This window comes from Neodiprion virginianus, chromosome 4 (genome assembly GCF_021901495.1).
Source record: "Neodiprion virginianus isolate iyNeoVirg1 chromosome 4, iyNeoVirg1.1, whole genome shotgun sequence".
In the NCBI taxonomy this organism is placed as follows: Eukaryota; Metazoa; Arthropoda; class Insecta; order Hymenoptera; family Diprionidae; genus Neodiprion; species Neodiprion virginianus.
In genome coordinates, this window is record NC_060880.1 from 18481568 (window position 1) to 18491417 (window position 9850).

Consider the following 9850-nt stretch of genomic DNA (forward strand, 5'->3'; position numbering starts at 1 on the left):
ATAAAAATATTGTTTTTATTCAATCCTTTATTTCTTTTTTTGATCTATCATTAATTCAGTTGAATTTATTTCGCATTTTAGAGATAAATTGGGATATAGCAATTGTGCAGGAATTTGATAAAATTAGCTTATAACGCTGAATCAATTTATTAGTGGACAATTTTTCAATAAACATTTGTTATTGCTCTAAATTAATTTAAACCGTAACGTACATTCTCAACTGCAGATTATCGTAAATTGTTAAAAAAATAAATATTCGTTCGTACAGTCATGCGAATAATCATAACAAAAATTTCAATAATTTTCACATATTTAATTTGCAATATAAAATTGAGCAAACTTGTTACGCGAATGAGATAATTTCGTTACTTCTTATTGCAAGGAAGCATTAGTCGATACTCAAACATCGTAGAATAATTTTTTGTCTCTTATATTTCAAGTGACACAGGAATTATTCATCCTTTGATACTCGGTAGTGCGCATTATGTAAGTAAGACGCCACTTATCATCGCCGACTTCTTAAATTGGTTGTACATAATACAGGTATGAATTATTCAGGGGAAAGTTTATAATTATAGTCTACAGATTTAAAACGCAAACACAAAAACTTCTTTTTTTTTTGAGAGAGAGAGAGAGAGAGAGAGAGAGAGAGATATTGGTACATGTAGGCACAGTATTATACAGATAGCAAGATAAAAACAATTATTAATTTACTTCTGCTGAAATCTGCCTGATATATATCTGCCTACATAATACATGTTGGTATTTATAATTCACACTGTATATATACAGAACAAACACACGAGCCCCAATCTCAATTCTCGAATCTTATTACAGCCATCTCTGAATCACGAGGCTTAAATGAATAATTTATATCTCAATTACATCTGGTTGTCTGATCGCACTCGAAAGGAAAATATACACTACAATTATGTAGATTTTTACACTTATGCGTTGCGATACAAAATACGACAGAAGAAGAAATTTCCAGTGTAATATGTGTATGGTGGTTTATGGCTAGGTTTTATATTAAAATTTTTTCATTTGCTGCTTTGTTTGTCTTTTACTTTACTTTACTGCTCCTTTAACTATTTTAATTTTACAATATTGAAGTATAATTATAAAACCGATTAATTAAGGTGTTGTTCAAAGCTTGCAGGGTTGAAGGAAAAGTATACAAAAATGTAGTAAAGAATTGAAAAAGAAACAAAATAAAATACAACAATAATTATAAATTAGAAATGAGGTAACCACGTGGGGGTAAAAATATTAAATTTATAACATTAATGTCTAAAACCGAACAATTACGCTGTTTTACAAAGCTTGCAGGGTTGAAGAAAAAATGTGGAAAAAAGTGGTAACGAATTGGAGAAAAAAATAAAGAAAAAAAAAAAACCAATTAAAATACAGTATAAGTATAAATTAAAAGTGAGATAACCACGTGGGAGTAAAAATAGTATGATTAAGATAAGGAAACTCAGGAGTATGTGTGCCTTAGAATAACCTATCTGCAATATGCATATACACCGATCCAAACGCGACTACCTAGGTAGCCGCTAAGCTGATTAACGGACACCCGCTTGCGCACGGGATCTTAGTAATGAGCTTAGCTATACACCGTGTCCGAAATGTATTTACTAAAAAATACACGCCTAAGCCTGGAGATTTCGGAAATATTATGAAGGTGATAATTAATCGGCTATTCATATATTTGAAATGATAATAGAAAAAAATTATAACATAGCTATATTCTCTCTCCCGTGTACGTAATATTACCGTAATTTTTACCAGCCGCAAGAAATTCAATCAGTTACGAGTGCTGAACAGTGATTGTGGGTTGAATACAAACGAATGGTTCACTTACCGAGTACATCTGTTTATACATTTTTATTTTATTCTAGAATTAATTAAGGCCATAAATTAGAAACTTATCTAAATTGTAATTTATTTATTACCGTGGCTGTTACTACTATTATTATAATTTTTTTCTTTTTTTTCCAAATCAAAAACCTTCAAATCTTAAGTAAATTCTTCTGGTGACACGTTCAATGAATTATTAGGTGAAAAAATTACAATCATGAGTCAGATTTCACGTGTTTCGAACAGCCCGGAAAGTTTTTCGTAACGTATAAAAATTTAAGAGATGTCGGGATCGGTTACAGGAAAAAATATCTCAGGTATAATATATTCTTTTCTGTTTCATACGTGCAATGGTTTTATATTAGCATTTTATTCGAAAAGGAAAATAAAATAAATAGTGTCTCGATTAGCTCGGTGCCGAAAAGTTTTGGTATCACCGGGTATAAAAGTCGGGGTGAAATATCTCGTAGGCAATATCGTAGTAACAAAAATTATAAAGTGGCATCCCGCTGAGACTTACATCGTGCACGAGCCACATTCACGTTCAAACCCCATTCCTGTACAAACATACGTAAGTACATACAAACATATATATATATATATATATATATTATACACATCTAATATACATATAATATAACTATGCAGATATATATATATACGTACCCAATGTCGTTTGACCAACCACTGTTCTTTGTTTGTTGTATATCAAGAAATTTTTGTACAGTATACAGCTATATCTGATATCAACAAACAAACGCTGCAATACACGCACTTTTCCATCCAAGGTCCTTTTAAGGGGCGGTTCTGTAAGTGTAACAAAGTCACGATATTTTCAAAATGATTGGACAGTAAATTGTAATAATCGTACGTAAATGAATGAACGCGATGGTTAATCGATATTGATCGATTTACTGCAGGAAAGAAATTAATCGGTATCATCGTTCCAATGTATTCCCGTTTTTATATTAGCAATTAGTCTTTTATCGTTATTTTAGCTGTGTCAAATCGAGCTTAAAAAATTGTCAGAGTTAATAGGGAAATGTGCTTTTAAACCATCTACGAGACGTTATATCTCTTGGATATCAAAGTTGATCCCCGAATACTTTTCGGTTAAGAAATTTTCACTTAAACATATTTCGGCTTTCTGACGGTGTAATTTGAGAATTTGAGGTAAGAAAAAATCTAACGAGGTAACACCGTGATCAAACGAGAATATGTCAAGAATGTACGTTTGCGGTAAAATCACAGAGTACGTGTACAATAAAGAGCAAAGATTGATTCAAAGATGTAATAAAAAATGTTGATTCTAATAAGTTGATCATAAAATTGTGAAATATATTGCGAGTGAGCTGCAGCGATAAAAATATGACAAATTAATCGTAAATTGCTGTAATATCCGATTTCCTGTAACGCCGTTTATCCTTTTGTCCGTAAGTGTATAACCGTAACTATGCAACTCGTACCATCAAATTTTGAAATCTTTATACAATATACCAACGAACAAGGCGATTATTCCCAATAATCACGGACATCGAAGACGATTCGGTCCATTTCGAACGAACCCATAAAACCAGGCATAATAAACCTCGTGAAGGTTTCCAGTCTTAAACTGCCGCGTAAAGAGGGGAATAAAAGTGAGTGAGTAAGAGGAGGAAGTAGATGATAAAAATAACAAGAAACCATCAAAGTGTTCTTGAAAAAGAGAATATAATGCTTATACCGAGATACGTTACATTCGTAAGGTCGAGACAATTATAATTCAACACGGGCACGCCAGCCGAGTTTTTTTCCTTTTTATTTTTTTTTTTTTTGTCTTCTTTTTTTTTCCTTGAAAAGGAAACCTGAAATATATACCCACTTACTTACTATATTATAATGCTCACTCGTGTCGCTAACGCTGTAAGCCGCGAGAAAGTTTCTTTTTCCATCTGACCCGGGTTGTATTTACGAAACTCACTCGCACACATGCTTAATTGTAATACTTACAAGCACGCATTATTGCGGTGTACTTCAATTCCCTCGCATAGTATGTATCTTTTCATTTTGTTTATACACCGGCCGTGGCTGCCTAACAGATAATTGCACAACGTTAAATTATTCGACGGCTGCTGATCGGCATACCAATAAACTCATTTATACCCCGAAATGATTTTTGGTGAGATCGTATGCGAGTATTGTCATTGCTTTGCATTATTCGATTCTTGTTTGCCAATTGACGATCCGTCTCCATACATAACGAGATCGTAATAGCTGTGCAAAATATTGTTAATCTAATAATTGTCCCATTTTTACTCTCGCAAATTGAATTGAAAGTTGTGAAATTCGGGAAAATGACTGAGAAAATTTAATCGCGTCATTATAATACCTAAATCTGTTAAATCTGTCTCTTCTTTCCTGGAATGAGGTACATTCGATATTATTTGACAATAATAATCTGTACGCTTATGAAATCGATTGTCCCTATGTGCCTCAAACAAGTCTTATACAAGATCAGAAACTCCGTTCAATCAAAATGAAAGCATCGCACGAATGATCGCTGAACAGGATAATCATACTTCGTCACTTACAGGTACACAGCATTATCCTTTGCGTAGATTACACTGTGGTATAAATTATATGTAACTATTGTCCTGGCTTTCTAAGCAGCATATTCGACGTTTCGGTTTGAATTACAGATGAATATAGGCGGTAAAAAATGATATCAGAAACAACAAGAAGTAAGAAACAAGAAAAAAAAAAAAATAAATGACAAAGAAAAGAAAAAACCAACAGGAAGTAACGAAAATTTTTACAACTCGCAACGCACCATTACGACAGGTAGTTTGTTACGGTCTGGCATTACAAAGCCGCACAAGACAATTAAGGTTGAACCGGTAACGACACGTGTTACACCAAAAGAGTTTCATATCTCTTTTACCCCGTAGACCGCGAGTGTAAGCACGAGTCCGCGGGAATCGCCGCTGTCGTTTAAACAGCACTCGCCTGCGAGAATCGCGGTTAAAAAAAATTGTCCAAGGGGCAAGGATGCGGTGCATCATGTATACAGAGACGCAAGCTCGAGTGTGTCTCATATTTTCTAGGACAACTTCGACGCCGCATGATCTTTTTCCCGTCTTTCGTTGAACGGGCGGGGGGAGGAGAGTGGGCAGGTAGAAGGAGAAACCGGGAGCCGGGAGCAACGATATCTGCCTTTTTAAGTTTGGTTCCAGGGAACGCGGTCGGTGGCTCGGAGACATGGGACAATTATTCCCAGGCCTCGTGGGCAGAGACGCGGGAAGATTAAGCGATAGCCGCATGGCAGTTCGACGATGTCATTTGTTACGGTTATCAGATCGTCTCTGGGCTCGTATACGCGTCTATTGCCCGCTTGCGCGGACTCCGTCGGTACGGAAGGTCTCGCTGCGCGTACGATCAGACGCAACTCGCTCATACCGAGCGCGCCCAACTCTCCGCGCTCGCTGATCGCCAGCGGGCCGAATGACGCCCGATGATTATTCTGTTTTGTCATACAGCGTCTCTCTAATGATTTCCAGCGCGTTATTCCTGCCTGTGACTGTGTTACGTGCATTCTATGTCTAAGATATGGTACAACTGTAACGTTTGGCAGGGTAAGCGCTCTTCTGCGGGTATAAATCGACCGCAATATGCGCAAATATATCTCCGTTGACTCGGTAATTAATAACGCGTGTCTATCACCGTACCTTACATGCAGGCTTGATTCTAATGCTAGCGGTAAACCTACTCAGAACTTAGCTCGCGGCGTTCGCTTTGTGCTAACGCCGGACGTTTGTCACTCTTATTGTTATACTTTGACGTGTCATTGGCAAAGACTTCTATTTCTAGTTTTGTTTTTATTTTCTTACTTTTCTTTCATCTTTTAGCATGTAATAATATGAAGGTCGGAATCGTTATTATAAATTAAATATTCACAAGTGATTTATTTATAATCACTGAAAAGTGAATTGAAATTTTATCGGAATAAATGCTGACGTTTATTCAAAAAATATTTTGCCCTCATTCTTAGCAACATTTCAAACCTGCGAAAATAAAAATTTTCGCTTTCACGGACAGTTGAAATTATGTACGGAATGACAGAAAAATCGTTTTCTCATCCAATTATTCCATTTTCGAGCAGAATACAGGATGTTTTTCTCTCTCTAAAAATTGATGGAACTAATTTTTCGATCAATTTTTCAGGTTTCGAGCCACTCGTCGGTCTACGCTTCGCACGCGGTCGTCAGGGGAGGTGGAAGAAGTGGAGCGACGTCAGAATTAGCCCCAGAAAAAATCCATCACAGTTGAGCAAGCAGCGAATCGTGTGTGCGTCCGTAGGCCTCGGAGACCCGGGATTAGGGTAGATAAATGTAATAGTCCGTAGTTCAGCTTGCTAACAAGGTTAGCCTTTAGATTTTAGATAAAAAGGACGATGCTGCACTGGCCGAGCGGGGGGACCGCGGCGGGCCGACCGGCGGATCGGGTTGAGTGAGTGGCTATTTATAATGAGGTCTGGTAGGACTCGATCAACGATTAGGACATTCTTAAACGATACTTCATCAATCACTTGCCGAAAGCGTCGATTTTTAATGTCCGCAATTATAATTGACTATCTCTTTATAATTTATATATTCTTCCTTTCCATCCTTCTTCTCCGTATTTTCCTCATTCTCCTCTTTGGAAAAAAATATATTGTGCGTAAAATATTACCACTACTATTGTCGGAAACACACACATGCACGCAGGTTACGTTTACTGGTTTCAAACTCTTACATTCAAATTTCTCACAAGCCGATTGCGTGTATACTTTCTTATATCATTTATCTTTTGACCGTCTCGATATGGAAAGAGAGAGAGAGAGAGAGAGAGAGAGAGAGGCGGTAAAGAAGTTAGGGAAGGAGATAGTGAAAAAACGAATAATAATAACCGATGTAGGTTTTATGCCTACATGTGTATCTTCAGTGTGGCAACGTGTCTTACAAAATCATTTGCAGCTTCTTTATCATTTGTGTATATATATATATTTGGATATACGGTACGGCGATTGAAAAATTATTGTGTACATTAATCTAAAATTTTAGATCATGGGAATGCATGGTTTTTACAACGTTTCCAAAATACCATGCGACAGGATTAGAAACTTGGCTATTAATTCTAATCACTCCGCGGAAGAATTAAAAATGCGATTCAATTAGTCACGCACCGTGCGGAAGTAGATTTTGCTCCGAGGTAACTGATATCAGAGATTTGAGCCGCTCAAAGACACTCATCACTTATTAATATCATCCAAACGATTCACGAAAGCCAGAATAATTTCCATTTTTCAACAGTGTTTAGATACAAAATTGTAATAAAAAAAATTTAAATAAATATGTTCTTGAGAGTTGCTTTTAATTTTTACAGAACGATTTTCGACAGCGATGAAGTTTCTAGGTCCCAGCATTGCGAAGATAAAATTCTAATCATCAAAAGACACGAGAATATATTGATGCAATTATCTTGTTGATACGGAATGGGGGACAAACGCAAGTAGGAACGCTTTTGACAATTACCTTGAATTTTTTGCCCATTAATTATCGTTATATTTATTATTTGCCGAGTTTTGTCAAATCACGTTGCACATTGTACAACAATTTTTCATATGTAAAAAAATCTCACGCATTCCAATGGCGGTTGACTTATGTCCGCTTGTCAAAACGTATATTGCAGCCATGGGCGAGCTGTAATTTGTTTGAATAATGTAACGCCGTGTTATCGGCAAATGCCATTGTAATCGAAACTACAATACTGTCCTGGCTATATTTATGAATATTTAATGAACTGGCGCTAATCGTCGAATCAGACTCTGCGTTAGTTGAAACTTACAAGTGCAGAGCCGGACCAGCAATATCTACGATAAGAACCATTTGATTATAATTCTCTAGGTACATAATTTTCGCTGCGTTTTCTGAGTTCCTGGGGATCCAATTAGTCAGGAAAGGGTAATACAAGTCGAATCTGAGACCACAAATTTTTGGCTCCAAAAATGAAGAAAGAAGTAAGGCTAACCCCTTTCCATTTTTGGCGAAAATTTTCGCGATTTTGAAAAGTGCTGGAATGAATTCTTTCTGGCACTAATCAGACGTAATTTTGTGAGACAAATCGATTAAGCGCAATCCCGGTACGCTGCGAGCAGCGAATTAAAAGTTACAGCCATAAAACAAGACCTGTGATTATATGAATACTCACGTAATGTTTTTGATGTGTTCTTATACGGGAGAGATCAACGGGAGAGAAGATAAGAGGAAAAAAGCACCTGCTGAAAAATGTCGAAAACACAGGTTATCGTTTTTTGGCTGTAACTTTCGATGCGTCGATCGCAGCGTATTGGGACTGCGCCCAATCGATTTCTCTCGCAAAATTACGTCGGAATAGGGCCACAATTAATTTATTCCAGCACTTTTGAAAATCGCGAAAATTTTCGCCAAAAATGCAAAGAAAAATTTGTGGTCTCAGATTCGACTTGTATGACCCTTTCCTGATTTATTGGATCCCCAGGAACTCAGAGAACGCAGCGAAAAGAGCGTGGGATCAACAGGAAAGAAGTTACGAAGGAAAATGCGCCTGCTGAAAAATGTCGAAATCTGAGGTTCTGGTTTTTTGGCTGTAAATCTTTATCCGCTGCTCGCAGCGTATCAGGACTGCGCTTAATCGATTTGTCTCGCAAAATTGCGTCCGAATAGTGCCAGAAAAAATTTATTCCAGCACTTTTCAAATATTAATCCTCACGTAAGATTTTTGATGTGTTCTGATACTGAAAATATTTATTGCTATTCCAGGTACAACCCGAGGTGGTTATCGGTGTTTGTTCGAGGTGGTTGACGATTGTTGGAGGTGGTCGGAGGTGGACGAGGAGGAGGACGAACTGAACTGAGTCTCAAAGCCCTGTTGACAGAAAAGCAGCTATTCGATAGAAATTATAGTTTATAGTTTACACAGCCCATTGCATGATATTTCATTATAAATACATATGTTTCAATGTATTTAGGAATAATTTATCAAATATACAGAAGTCATGTGCAAATAATAAATGAATTGATTCGACCGCAGTTTGATGTATTCATTAGAGCTTTAACGATAAATTTAAGCTTTGTTACTTCTTTCATTTTATTATGGATAATCGAAAACATTTCCGACTAATCGTGCTGTGGAAGCATGGGGATTAAACCAAATGTAGCAAAAGATTAGAAACAGTGTATGTAGAGTACGGGTATTTTTCTAATAATGCAAATAGAATAGAATACCACGCCTTGCGAATTAGCTTTCCAGTCAGAAATGAATGATGAATTTTAAGGACTGCATTATCGTTGTTGAATACTCTACGCCTCATGGGAAACGAAAATCTGTAACGACAAATGATGCACCGGATCATCGTCGACTTTAACTTTTGAAATGTCCTACCATTTTCGAACGCCTCCTACCTCCCTCTGCCACCTCCGACCATCAATGGCCACTTTCGAGCACCCCCTATCACCTTCTGCCAGCGCCGACCACCTCCTACCATTTCCGAACACCTCCAACCATCCTATTTACCTATATTACCAGATTAGCTATGATATGAAAAGAGAAGAATTATTCATTTCGAAATGGGATTCTATTCGACGCGCGCTCGACGTATTCCATGACATTAGTATTCATAATTATTCCAACAACTTTTCATTTGCTCTCTCGATCTTGAATTTTCATAGGCATAGAATCGAAACGTTGTTTTAGCTGGCCGCAAGTCAAGTATCTGCGTTGGGTGGAGGAGCAGAATAGTTTTTCGAAAAGTATTCGGATGGAAAAAAATTCAGAGTAACTGTAATACATCACGGATGCGTTAATTTTGAACGAGATGAAACGGATGCTTCGTATATGAGACAGTATTTAACGCTGCGTAGTGATTTAAAGACCTAGAAAGGTGATAGGGAGAGAAAGAACGACGCTTCTTAACATTTCGAGTGTATTTTAACAC

At 36.9% G+C, this 9850-nt stretch overlaps 1 long non-coding RNA gene across 2 annotated transcripts in view; it reads left to right on the forward strand.

Moving 5' to 3' along the window:
- LOC124302951 (uncharacterized) overlaps positions 1–8073 on the forward strand; it is a 64267-nt gene extending 56194 nt beyond the window's left edge. For both annotated transcript variants that reach the window (XR_006907796.1, XR_006907797.1), the window contains exons 2-3: positions 6061–6227; positions 7261–8073. This is a non-coding gene — a long non-coding RNA (uncharacterized LOC124302951). The remainder of the gene's footprint in view (positions 1–6060; positions 6228–7260) is intronic.
- Positions 8074–9850: the final 1777 nt, after the last annotated feature.